Genomic DNA, 12,240 nt, shown 5'->3' on the forward strand with positions numbered 1-12,240 from the left:
GGCCACATATCTTGCGGTCAGGGCCGCTTTGACTAATGAGCCAAAAAAGGGCCACATCAATCACAAAGCGACGATGCAAGTTGGTAGTACTTGGGCACTCTGTCTGCTCTCTGGTTTAGCATTATGTATTCCGTAGAGCCTGCATTGCTCGAGAGATTTCTGAACTAACCTGAACTAACCTGAAGTGCACGCGTGAACTCACCTCTCTGAGTCTATTTAAAGAGGAAAAAGCACCAATTTCCTTTCTCACGGTTTGGTACGACATGGTGCTCACTGTCAATTCTCACCCAGAGACGGGGCCAAACCGGCTAAACAAACCACTGCCGGTCGATTTGACGACGATCTACCTAGCATTGGAGTAAATATTTGATATCAGGGCTGTTCCTGCCTCAGAAGGGATCTCAAATGCACTTGGTGAGGAGAGTTTGTCAAATTCTCTTTAAACGGGATCGGGTGAGCATCCTTCATGGAATGGTGTTTGGGCGGTGCCATATTTCTGAAAACTCAATAAAAATCCGGATTTGGGATAGTTGGGAGAGGGACCAAAGGGGACAGTTGAACCAATTTAGAATAACAAAAGCTTCACGTTGGGTCGTCTGGTACCGTCATTGGCCANATTGCCCAGAAAAACAGAGATGATTTTCAGATAGAACTTTACCCAAACGTAGAAGTTAAGTTCGTCTTCCATCAAGCAAATTGCTTTCGCCTGATTGGATCAAACTTCCCGAAGCCCAATTTGACGACGCGAGAAGTTTTCACAGAAAAAATCAGCATCCTCCGAAACCAATTTTGATTTACCAATTTCCAATATACCCCTCACAAGGGTTATTCCTTCATTAATAGTCGACACATATACGTATCCAGGTTTAACTTTGACTATCTCAGACTCTTCGGTTTTGTCTTCTTTCTTGGAGTCTTTTACCTCAAAGTGAATTGGTGAAAGCGAGGTTTCAATTTTCCGAATACCGAGGAAAAGGGATTATTGTCCAGTCATTGCTCAAGAGATAGCATCATCACCTTCATTATCCTGTATTTGTGCAGGTGGATGGCCATTGGACGGCAAGCACCCTGAACGCCACCCTACGCCAAGCCTTGGCTAAATAATCTTTGTGGTGAAATAATCGAGTCCCAGGATTAGATCACTCTTTTCAGGGGGAAAAAAGCGGAAGGGGGACGTTCATATACTGTGAATGTGGAAACTTATTGCAGAGGAACAATCTCAAAGATTGATCAAACTTGTCCATTCAGGCATAAACACATATATAAAAACCTCTCTAGCAGTTCGTTTCGTGCTGGGGACGTCAGATCTCATCAATTGGTGGTATGTGAACGCATCTATTGTATATACGTAGTACATGTAGTTAGTCCTGTGGGTATGGTGCACAATAAGCCCGGCGGAGAATGTCAGTTTAAATGCCTTGATCTTCTCAAGCATCAAGTTCAGGGAATCTTTTCTCGATCCCAGCATTCACAAACTCAGCGGATATCGCATTACTTGGTATCAATCAGCCAAGCCACTCTCTCGATCGAACTGTCAGGCGAGTAGGATCATCGTTACAGTGGGTTTAGAGGTCGGATTTTGATGTGCGCGGACTCTACCTAAGGTACGTACGTATGTACAGGTAGAGCGACCTCATCAGAGCGAAGGATTGTCGAGAGAAGAGGATGATGATCAACAAAAGAAATTCCAATGGTTTTTTGTTGCTCGATCAGACTGGAGGGCTCTTCTTGGCACTGCATCGGAGCTGACGTTGTTGATATTGTTGATGCTGCTGCTGCTACTGCTGTTGTGGTTGCAGTCGATGATCAAGGCATTTAAATTGAATGGATTTATCAGCTCTTCATGTTTGCTCGGATGGGTTGCCTCACTCACAGGTACGTACGTATGCACACTCGAGAGCCTTGATGATGATGGTTTTGGTGGTGGTTTCATGCACCTGCATGCTTGCTTGCTTGCCTGTCTGGGATGTCAAAGAGGGGTATCTTTGATCAGGTTCGGACCCCAGTCCAGCTCCAATCCAAGTCTTGAAAGTGGACGCATTGTTTAGGTTGATCATGGTTATCAAGAGTTCAGATTTCGCTCCCCTTCGCTTGAGAATTCCTCCATGACGGATGAGACTAATGTCCTCCAATCCAAAAGTTCAATCGACAAATATTCAACACACGAATTGCTCTCACACGAGTTGTTTTATATATTTTACCTAAATGTGAATCAAAGGTCATTCCATCCCGTGGACTTTGTTTGATCTTCATTTACGACCATGAGAAGGACACGGTAATGTAACCAGCGCAATATAGTCCAGCTTGTTCAAGGATTCAAGGATAGAAAGCCAAAGATAAAACCAAGGGAAGAAGGTGAAAGTGCCGAGCCTCTGGATTTTATGGTTATATAGCAGGAAGTGAGGCCCATGTAAATGTTCGCCAATTTGAAAATGCACGTGTGCAGCTCATAATATCGGGGAAATAATCATCATTGCCTCCAAAGAGCTCGCGTCACCTCCTGAGTATGTACATTATACACTAGTAATTTTTGTGTGTGTACGTACGTGGAGGAAATTGCCACAATTATTAGCCATATCATTGGGGATTTTTCCATCCCGCTGAAAGAACTTTAATTGGAGGCTTCCGTTCCCACCAACACCAAAGATAGCAGTAGCACAGATGGTTCCAAGCATTTCCAGTATTCCTCCTACCACGGACGACATGGGAGATCTGCCCAACGAACCCGACTCGCTCGACGATGGCAGACTAGGGCGGAACCACCGATGAGACATTCCACTGAAACAGGTAAACAATTGGAGAATGGAAATTGATAATCACATGTGGGGATTGGACGAGATTCCCTTTATTGTTGGTCACATTCCACAGATGCCTGAGCAGGCAATCGAGTCCTCTAATCTCCATCTGTGTTTTGGACCCATGAATCGATATCAGGATGAATCAATCCCCACTAAAGAAATCCATCATCTCGCTTATTCTCGGGGTCCTCAGTCCAACTCACAGCTGACTTGATTACCCCTGATCAAAGCTCGAAGCTCATTCACATCCCTACTAAATCCAGTCAAAAAAACCAACGAAATCAAGTCCACGGCAAAGACCCCCCATGATGATAATGAAATGCCAATAATTGCCAAATGATTTGGAAGTTAAAAATGATCCAGGCATGGATCTACCATCTATGGATCTACAGCAAGGCGGCAGACCTCCCCGAAAGAAGAGGCTGGATTGGGAGGGTTGCCATCTGGCCGTTCCTCGGGAGCTCTCCATCCATCTATCTATTCCTCAGTCCGTCCAAGCTAACAATGTCCATCTCCAATGTGAGATGGTTCTCGGACGAGTCGCTGTTGGGGCCATTATTTGCACTCTTGACATTCTTTCTTGAAATCCTCGTGGAGACCGGAGCTGCTGAAGATGATAGTTATGACATCTTGGGTCTATTCATTCTAATCGCAGTGACATTGGCTCGCAGCACTCCAATTGAGTCAGCAGACCAAGTGGCAGGTCTCAAAGGAATTTTGAGGGCTTTGAAGGAATCATTCGTGGACCAACAACCACGATGACCTAATTTGTCCGAGCTCTAGATTCGTCTCTGGGTCTGACATCCGAGGACCTTTGAGGTGAAATCTACCGCCCAAGGCCCATATTTTTGGTTGTGGTTAAGTTCAGTTCAGCAGAAGGACACGTCTCTTTATGAGATGATTTTCGAATTGACCCCTTGCCATCCCAGGGCCAATCGAGAGATCCAAGGAAGAATGTGACCATCGATTCAGGGCTGTTGAAGATGATGATGATGATGACAAGAAGAAAATTGGATGCAATTTTGATGAAAAGGAGCTGCCGATTTGGGAAATGGGAAGGTATTTATTTCCACCATTCAGCACTCACACACTCACTCAGTCAATGCTCTTCATTTAAGATATTGGAGAGGCTAGCTCCAGATTTGGCTGGACAACGAAAAGAACATCCAAAGTTGGCTTATCTTCCACAAAAGATTGACAAGATAATTTGCCCAGGATTAGTTCCAACAAGCTTGCAGATGGAAAAAAAAATTCCCACAAACACATACGCACCCATCCTCACTCACATTCATTCAGAATTGAATCTCCCATTTCAAGACACATGATTTATAGAAAGCATTTGCTCTGCGAAAAAAAACCAATTAAATCCGCTGAAGAGCCATTACGTACACCGCGGCCAACGAGCTCGGTGTCAAACACTAAGGGTTTGGAATGTTGGTTTCCAATCAAGAAATTGAAAATCCACCAATTCCAATGGCCGACAAGCTTGAGCTTGACTGACCTGCCATTAGGCGTAGTAGTATTTGTTTGGGGTGTCTGGTTGGCTTCTCTGTCTTAAAGTTGAGTTAATCGTCCATCACGCAAAGTGTCGGGAAATTGAGTGTCAGGTGGTCAGACATCAGTGAATCGAGTCTAACTAACCATAATTGTAAAATGTCATCTAGATAAGCCCACCCTAACCAGCCAGTCAATCAACCAACCCAGGAATCAAGAGACGAACCAACGGGTGGAGGAGAGAGAGAGACCCTGACCCCCTGACCGTTGTTCATAGTTCGATCGAGTGATGGCACCTCTTTGTTTACCCTCTTCCTCCTCCTCCTCCTCTCCTCCTCCTTCACTTGAAATGATTAGCCCAGAACAGAATGGTCTCCCTGAGACTGGTGGTTCACACGATGGTTTGGTTGTCATCGCTCAGGTCACTTCCAGGACTGATTTTCCAATCTGATGGAGAAATAGATTTGGGGGTAGTAGCATTTGGTCAACGAGTTGTACTCAGCTCAAGCAAGTACTGTTCCCTAGTCTTTTGGCCAAATGGCAAACTCCTCGAATTCCAGAGTTTCTCGCCCTCGGGTCCTTCGCCGGGGTCTTGTCCTGATAGAAACCTGTTCAAGGGCCATTTGTATGCATGAAAGTCCCTCCAATTAGGGCCATTTCAATTTGTCCCTGCATACTTATGCACGGACATACGAGTACAAAACATCCACCTGAGTTGAGGAGGGACAAGCCTGAAAAGTGGGGAAACTATCATCATGAACAACAACAGGTGGTGAATGAGGATTCGGTTTTTTTTTTTCACCCTCTTCCTTTCTCCGTTTTATGTCCTTTCAAGTTGTCCCCTCCACGATTTCAATAACCATTCCCACCTCTTTGTAACCACAACATCCCTCCCTCCATCCCTCCCTCCTTCATTTGGCCTCAGTTTGGCTTTTTGGACAAGTTTTATTTTATATAAAAATAACGGTCTGAGGAGGGGGGTGGAGAGATTTGGCCGTCTTCCATGTTATGATAAGATGTCCCGATGGAGGAACTAACTGCATTTGGGAATGGAAATGGAATGTCGCAATATACAGCATATACATTTATGGTTGACAACTTCAAGTGTCTCGAGATATGTTACCACCAAAGACGTTGACGATAGGGGTCACATGGAGGGCTGGATGAAAAATGAAATCATTCCGTTGAAAACACAGCTTTTGTGTCCAAAGGGGACTTTTTGATTGGGCATGGAAGGTGGGGGGCGGGAGGGGGGTAGAAACCATTTAACGGCCATCATGATCATCATCAGGTTTCCACAGGTGGGCCACCATTCTATGTACTCAAGCCTCGCCGTAATGTACGGATACAAAGGCGAGCCTTTCATTGAATAAGATCCGTTCCACAATCGACGATTCCAACAAAATCCCTCAATCAATCGTCAAGTTACTCACTGGATTTTGACGAAGAAATGATGGGTGAAGAATCCGGAGTGCAGTAGCTCAGGTTGAACGTGTTGAATATTGATCGTGCGGGTGTTATGTCCATTGGATCAATCATGATAGAATATCCGCCAGGTCGAACTCTAGACAACGGTGATGATTACCCTCAACGCTGCTCGTTCAAGATATTGAGATCTAGGCCGAGCGAGATAGACCTATTGGGATATTTGAACCCCCTGGGATTATTATTCGAGATGATCAGACCCGGAGGCTTTTGGCTTTAATGAAGACACGGTACACGGTAACATCACCATCAGCACCATTATCATCAGCGTCGTCGTCGTCATCGGCATCATCATCATCATCATGCATAGATGCGAAGATATTGGATTGGAGCACCAACTGGAAAGGCAAACTCTTGCTTTAAATCAATTCGCTCTCTTCCATTGGCAGTCCCCCAAACGTCTTCTCTCCCAGAACTCGACATGGGGCATAAAATGCTGAAACTAGGCCATCAACAACCATACGAAATGTATGTCTAAGCTTAATAATACTCGGGCATTCGAGGTACAACATGCATGGATATGCAACCACCAAGGCTTCAAGAGCCGATCACTTGGGGCATAGATGGAGTCTCATTATGTGTCGTAGAGGAGGCGATACAGATAAAATCTAGTAATTGTACCCTGTCACCTTCGAACCCGGGAGAAGTGGCCCCCAGAGCCCGGGCAATTACTTATATGTAGTAGTATTATTATGCAGAGCCAACCGGCCGATCGACTCCTTCAAGTCCATCCATAACTATGAAGTCGATCTCGGTGGATATCCAAGACCAGCTCTTAGTTCATGTACTACCCCCTTTGTTTTCGGCAAGTACACAAAGGCTAGATTGAGACCGAGAGTGAGAACGATGATTCTTTTTTTTTTGCGCCAGACTTGCTCTGCAATTTGGAAAGCCGGTAAAAAATCAGAATGTTATTTACAGCATCTCGTCGGAATGGGGAAGCTCACCCACTCCTCTAAGGGAGCAGTTGTTCAACGAGAAAATGTAATTGGAAGACCTGTGGTGGCGTTGAAGTAATTTCGCCCATCTTGACATTTTTTGTTCCCTCTTCTTCAAAAGCAACGAGGGTGAGGAGGATCTTCAAGTTTGAAGGGCCGCCAAGGAAAAAAACACCGTCCAAATTGGCAGAAATTGGCCCGCATCTTCAATCCCAACCAGACGTGGACCGTTGTACGCTGTCATCTTTCAGGAGCCCAATCTTGGATTATTCAGATATTACGTGCGTCTTTCTCAAGTCTGGTCGGACGTTGGAGAGCCTTTTCGGACAGGATCCACTGGGGTGTCAGAGACTGGGGAGACCGTTCGGCAGGACAGGTGGCCAATGTGTATTAGTATCTCAACGGATGATACCCCTTACATCAGATCTGATTTTTACAATCATGACCATACGCACCGACTGCTTGTAATGTACCTACCACCACGTACAGTAGATACAGGGATGGACAGGGGATTGAGGGGAACGCTGAAAGGCTGAAGACGACGAGCATTGAACAAATCACAATGATGGCAATGGCGCAAAAAAGCCAAGCCAAATTTAACCCTCGGCAGGATGATCGTCAGGATCAACGGATGTGAGTACCGAGTGTGTGTAGGGACTATAGCTTGCAACCAAGCCCAGAAACAAGTGTACTACTCCTACTACTACTCTTACTACCACTCACCACCACAACCGACGTCTGTACAATAAATGGTCTCAAATGGTTGTCTGTCTTTCCGTTGATGCTTTGGCAGCCCATTCATTGGAAATGGTGAGAAATGCTCCTCAACGGATCTAGATTTGTATCGAGCCCGAAGAAGACAAAAAAAGATGGAGCTCGTTGGTCGGGGAAAACGAGCTCCCCGAGTGGGTTTTGGGAAGTTATGCTCCAAGATCGAGGAGATATGTAGAATGTGTCCAATTCCGAGAAGCTGGAAATCCAATCGATTCATTCCTTGTCCAGCAGCTATCTTTGGCATCACCACCGCCATCTTCCACACCAACCTTCTCCTGGTCATTTTTTTGGTCAGAGAGCAAATTTTATGGCCAACTTAATCAAGCCAACCCCCTCATTAGAGAAACCTTTTGGACAAGCGAAAAATTAAGTGGCCTCTGCCACCACCAACCCAAGCCAAGGGATGGGATCATTCATTAGGTGGCCCAGATTTACTTTCACACAAGGATCGAGAGTGATCCAATTAACTTTTTTCAAGTGTTAAAAGGCGAAGCTTTTTCCGTTTTTCCCGAAAAGTTTCCAAGATGAAATCCAAACATGATTTTAAGTTGGCTGGACAGGTTCTAAAATTGGAAGCGGCTTCCCAATCCATTTTTGGCCCCAAAAAAGTCCGACTAACCCTTCATTACGATGATAATTTATTCAATACACTCCCGGCAAGTCGTCGGCAACTCCTGAAGGGTGTTCAAGTCCACTGGCAAAATGGAAAAATAGGCGTTTAAAGTGTCAGGTAGAAGACGAAAAACAGACCAACGCCAAAAATAAGAAAACCACAACTGAACCACCCTGATGATATCAATCAAGTCTTTTGAAACATGGTTTTGTACATTTCGCCATGTAATTAAAACAACCACATTTTTCATCAATTTACAAGCTACATTTTCCATGACTTTAGCAAAAATAAGAGTATTGATCATATTTTCGAGGGCAAAATGCTGTGGTGAAAAACGCAAAAACTAGAGACACCTGGCGTGATTTTGAGTTCTACCAGTGGATTATCATTTACCCCAATCCGTAAGTGAAGAAGAAGTGACAGCGTTGGAGAAGCCATCTCGTTTCTTTTGCACGTGTTTGGGAATTCGTTTTCCAGTTGTTGCTCTGGGACGCCCCTCAGATAGACGCACGGAATCACCACCACTACCACCACCACCGCCACCGCGTTGCAGTGTGTGTGCAGTGTGCTTCTGACCTCCTCCCCCAAAGTCTAACCTCACAATTTTGGACTTATTCATCTCTGGACGTGTCTTCAAGCTCGTCGTTACGTTGCAACAAAAAGAGCCTCTTTTAAGAAGGCAAATTCAAGGAGAACAGTCCTCTCATACCAAGATATATGGACGTCGAGGTTGAGAGGTTTGCCGGGGATGATTGTCATGATGATGATCCAGGGGTCTATGGAAGGCACCGGAGGAGTGTACTGTTCGGTAGGTACTCTACGTACGTACGTACGAGCGTACGTACGGTACGTTATGTACTAAGTCAAAGGAGAAGGAGAAGGAGCTGAGGGAAGAAGCTTTTCGTCACACACAGGTGTTTGGTTATGGTCCTTGGCGCCGCAAGACAATAGAGGTCTGTCTGGAGAATTTACCGGTCACCACCATTGCTCCATTGCCATTGACCCAGGGGGTGCATCAATATTTGGCCCGGGAATCGCTACTCTAAATCCGACTTGTGAAATTCCACCCCAATCTCTCGCAATTGGATAGGAGAAAAAAAAGTATCGTAGAGCAGCGGACGAGAAAAAGTTGGGTGGAGCTCCGATCTTGTCACCAAAACCATTTGATCCCGTCGTGGTTTTTGTTTCATCTTGCTTGGCCTTAGCTGAACAAGGTCTTTTTTCACTTTTGGGGCTGTCCTGGGAAAATTTCCGGATACCTGCCAAAAGCCGACAATTTGATAATGATGGCGATAGCGGCTCAAGATTTATCGGTTTTCCTGAGTTTGGGAGCTATCGGACTTTGAACTCGGTTGACCACGATTCGTGCCAAATTGGGCAAACAAAAAGAGCCAGAAGCACACAGTGAGTTTTTCTTTTCATTTTCCGTGGCGAAATGCAGTTTTACCTCGAGTGATAATATCACAGGGTGTGCTCCCTGAAAGAGCCCTTTGTTACTCGCGGCTCATCCATCAGAATCACGACAAAAATATTGAGACTTCCCACAAAAGGAGCCTCCTTTGGCTTTTTCACCGTTTTCACCCAGTCAGTTCTGACCTTTCCGCTTTGATCCACGTCCTAGAGACCCTGAATACAGAGAGGCGCGAGGTTTGGTAAGTGGCGCCACTTAGCTGAGTACGCGATCAGGAGAACTAACAGCTTTCAAAACAAATCGTGAGTTGAGAACCGAACTCGTTTAACTTCGAGCATTCCATCAGAGTGTATGAGGAAAACCAGAGTGCAATCTAATCGACTCATGGATAACGTATGGTGCATTGTTTGTATCATTTTTTGTAACCTGTTTGTTTGTCCCTGATTTAAATTGTTCAAAACGTTAGAAAGTGATAGAGGGGAACTGGAGGGCGCAAATGAAAATGAGACCTTTTCTGCGTTTCGCGGATTTTGGATAGAATTCCTTGCTCTAAAAGTGAGGAAAAAGATAGGTTACCAAAGAATACATTGAAGTTCAAAGCTTCCATATTAATGATCCCATCTAGCTATTCTTTCTCCCATTGAAAGCCTTCATTGTTTTTATGAGAAACTTTCATTAATTTTTTGAGACACCATATATTTATTTGCTTTTGTTTGTGACACCTATTGTTCCATTTTAGGCTTGAACTTTGCTATTCTAAAGTTAAATACAATTGTATGAACTCATATGAAATATATTTCCACAAAAGTACTTTAATCTCACTTGTTACCTACAGATTGTAAAAGAACAATGTGACGAGTATAATTTCTTAAGACTTAGTAACCTAACATAATTCCCCTACCATATGATGCCCCAGCCGTGCATGAGCAATAAGTTAAACCCGTGGCTGACTAAATCTGTCATTAGCCATCTAAAACCTCAATATTTTGGTAAATCACTAGCTTGCGCCTGAATTTTGTTTGGAGCCGTAACTGGTCTCTCCAAAACTGACAGCCAATCAGATTGGCAGAATTCGATGGCTTGAACTCAGCCTCACGCATCTTTGCACACAACAGCTTTTTGACACAATCCGCCAAATGAGTGGTCCATTTCTTCAACGCGGGTTCTCTCCCAAAATATAAGAACTCGATTGCTACAGGGCACACAAACCTATCCTTAGCTCTTGTCTCTTGGCTATCTATTTATCCAGGTCCCCAGGATCGTCATGAGACAATTGGTTGGTTTCGATCACCCTTTGTCGTGTTGGATCATGAATTGATAGTCAACTCTTTGGTTCTGAATTGATCCATGAATACGTTTGTCAGGAAACCGACTGACATCACGATATGTCAGCTTTTGGGTTCTAGATGCTGAATGCAGCCCTATTGGGGAGACAGATCAATGAATCATCCACCAACAAAGTGAACAACCATCGTCGCATTTGATTGTGGGAACGGATTCGGGTATTGGCTCTTCGTTGCGATTGTTCTGTGCAGCTCTTTGGCATTGGGTTGGACTGATACGTACGAAGTCAGATTCCTTGTTAGGTCATAAGAAGTGCTCTCTTATTATTAGTCAACGCCTCCCATCCATCTTCTTGATTACTTGCACACTTTGCTTCTAAGAAAAAAAACAGTTGAATCGGAATGCTCGTTTGAGGATTGCGTCCGTAACATGTAAACATTGATGGATTACAAATGGGTCCAACTTTCGTTACTTATTGCATTGTCAATTTTAGCTTCATGGGTTATATCAGCAAAAGTACCCATGGAGTAAAGATACTGACGTGACGGCGTTTTTTGAGTTCACTGTTGTGTTTAAACGTCGACTTGAAGAGGGAGCTTACTGTTTCGAAAAGGGATGTGAAGGTAGAAAACAAATTTGTGGACATTTGAGGACCATCATGACTTTACTACTCATTTTGCATTACACAGGGTTTCTCAAATCCTTTTTATGGAAATCAGCTAGAAAATATATTGTACATGTTTATTGTTTATTGTAAAAACCACTCATGGACACCTTGTGGTGTAAAAATAGAGTATGGGTTATTGCGGATACCAAAGGATAATAAAAACAAAAAGGAAAGAGGTAATAAAAGCACAGCCAAAGTTTGAAGCAAAGGGCGAGTACAAAGGGACATTTTCTGTAAGTGGTGGTTTCACTAGGGGATTAAGGTATCGAATGGCGTTTCAATGCCCGTTTCAATGTATATTTCATATAGCACTCCCTACGCCCACGAAACTCGTGATCTAAAATTATTTCTTTCCAACAAATATATGTTTAAGATCAGCAGATCTCCGTCCTTCTTTTTAAGTCTTTGCTTGGTTTTATCGACATTTTTGAATGATGTGCACCTAACTCTTTTTTGCCCTATGCAAAACGTATCAAACTGCAAATTTGAAACTCTATCCTAAGTCGATAGGAGGTCAACAGCCTAATGATGGCTACGCTTACTTGAAAATACAAAACAAATCGAAACCTCTGGAACGGGCTTGAAATTTGCATTGGGGGTATCTTGGGACCTGACGGGGGCTTCTCAAATTGATGACTGTTGAAACGACCGATGGGCATGGTTTCATGCGCCAGTGTTATTGTTTGACTTATGGCCCATTAAGTATTCACTTGGGTTTCATTCATATTCCCTGGGCTATTTGCACGCCACGCCGCAGGTTCAGGCTCGCCATAAGA

This window comes from Tigriopus californicus, chromosome 2, assembly GCF_007210705.1.
Source record: "Tigriopus californicus strain San Diego chromosome 2, Tcal_SD_v2.1, whole genome shotgun sequence".
In the NCBI taxonomy this organism is placed as follows: domain Eukaryota; kingdom Metazoa; phylum Arthropoda; class Copepoda; order Harpacticoida; family Harpacticidae; genus Tigriopus; species Tigriopus californicus.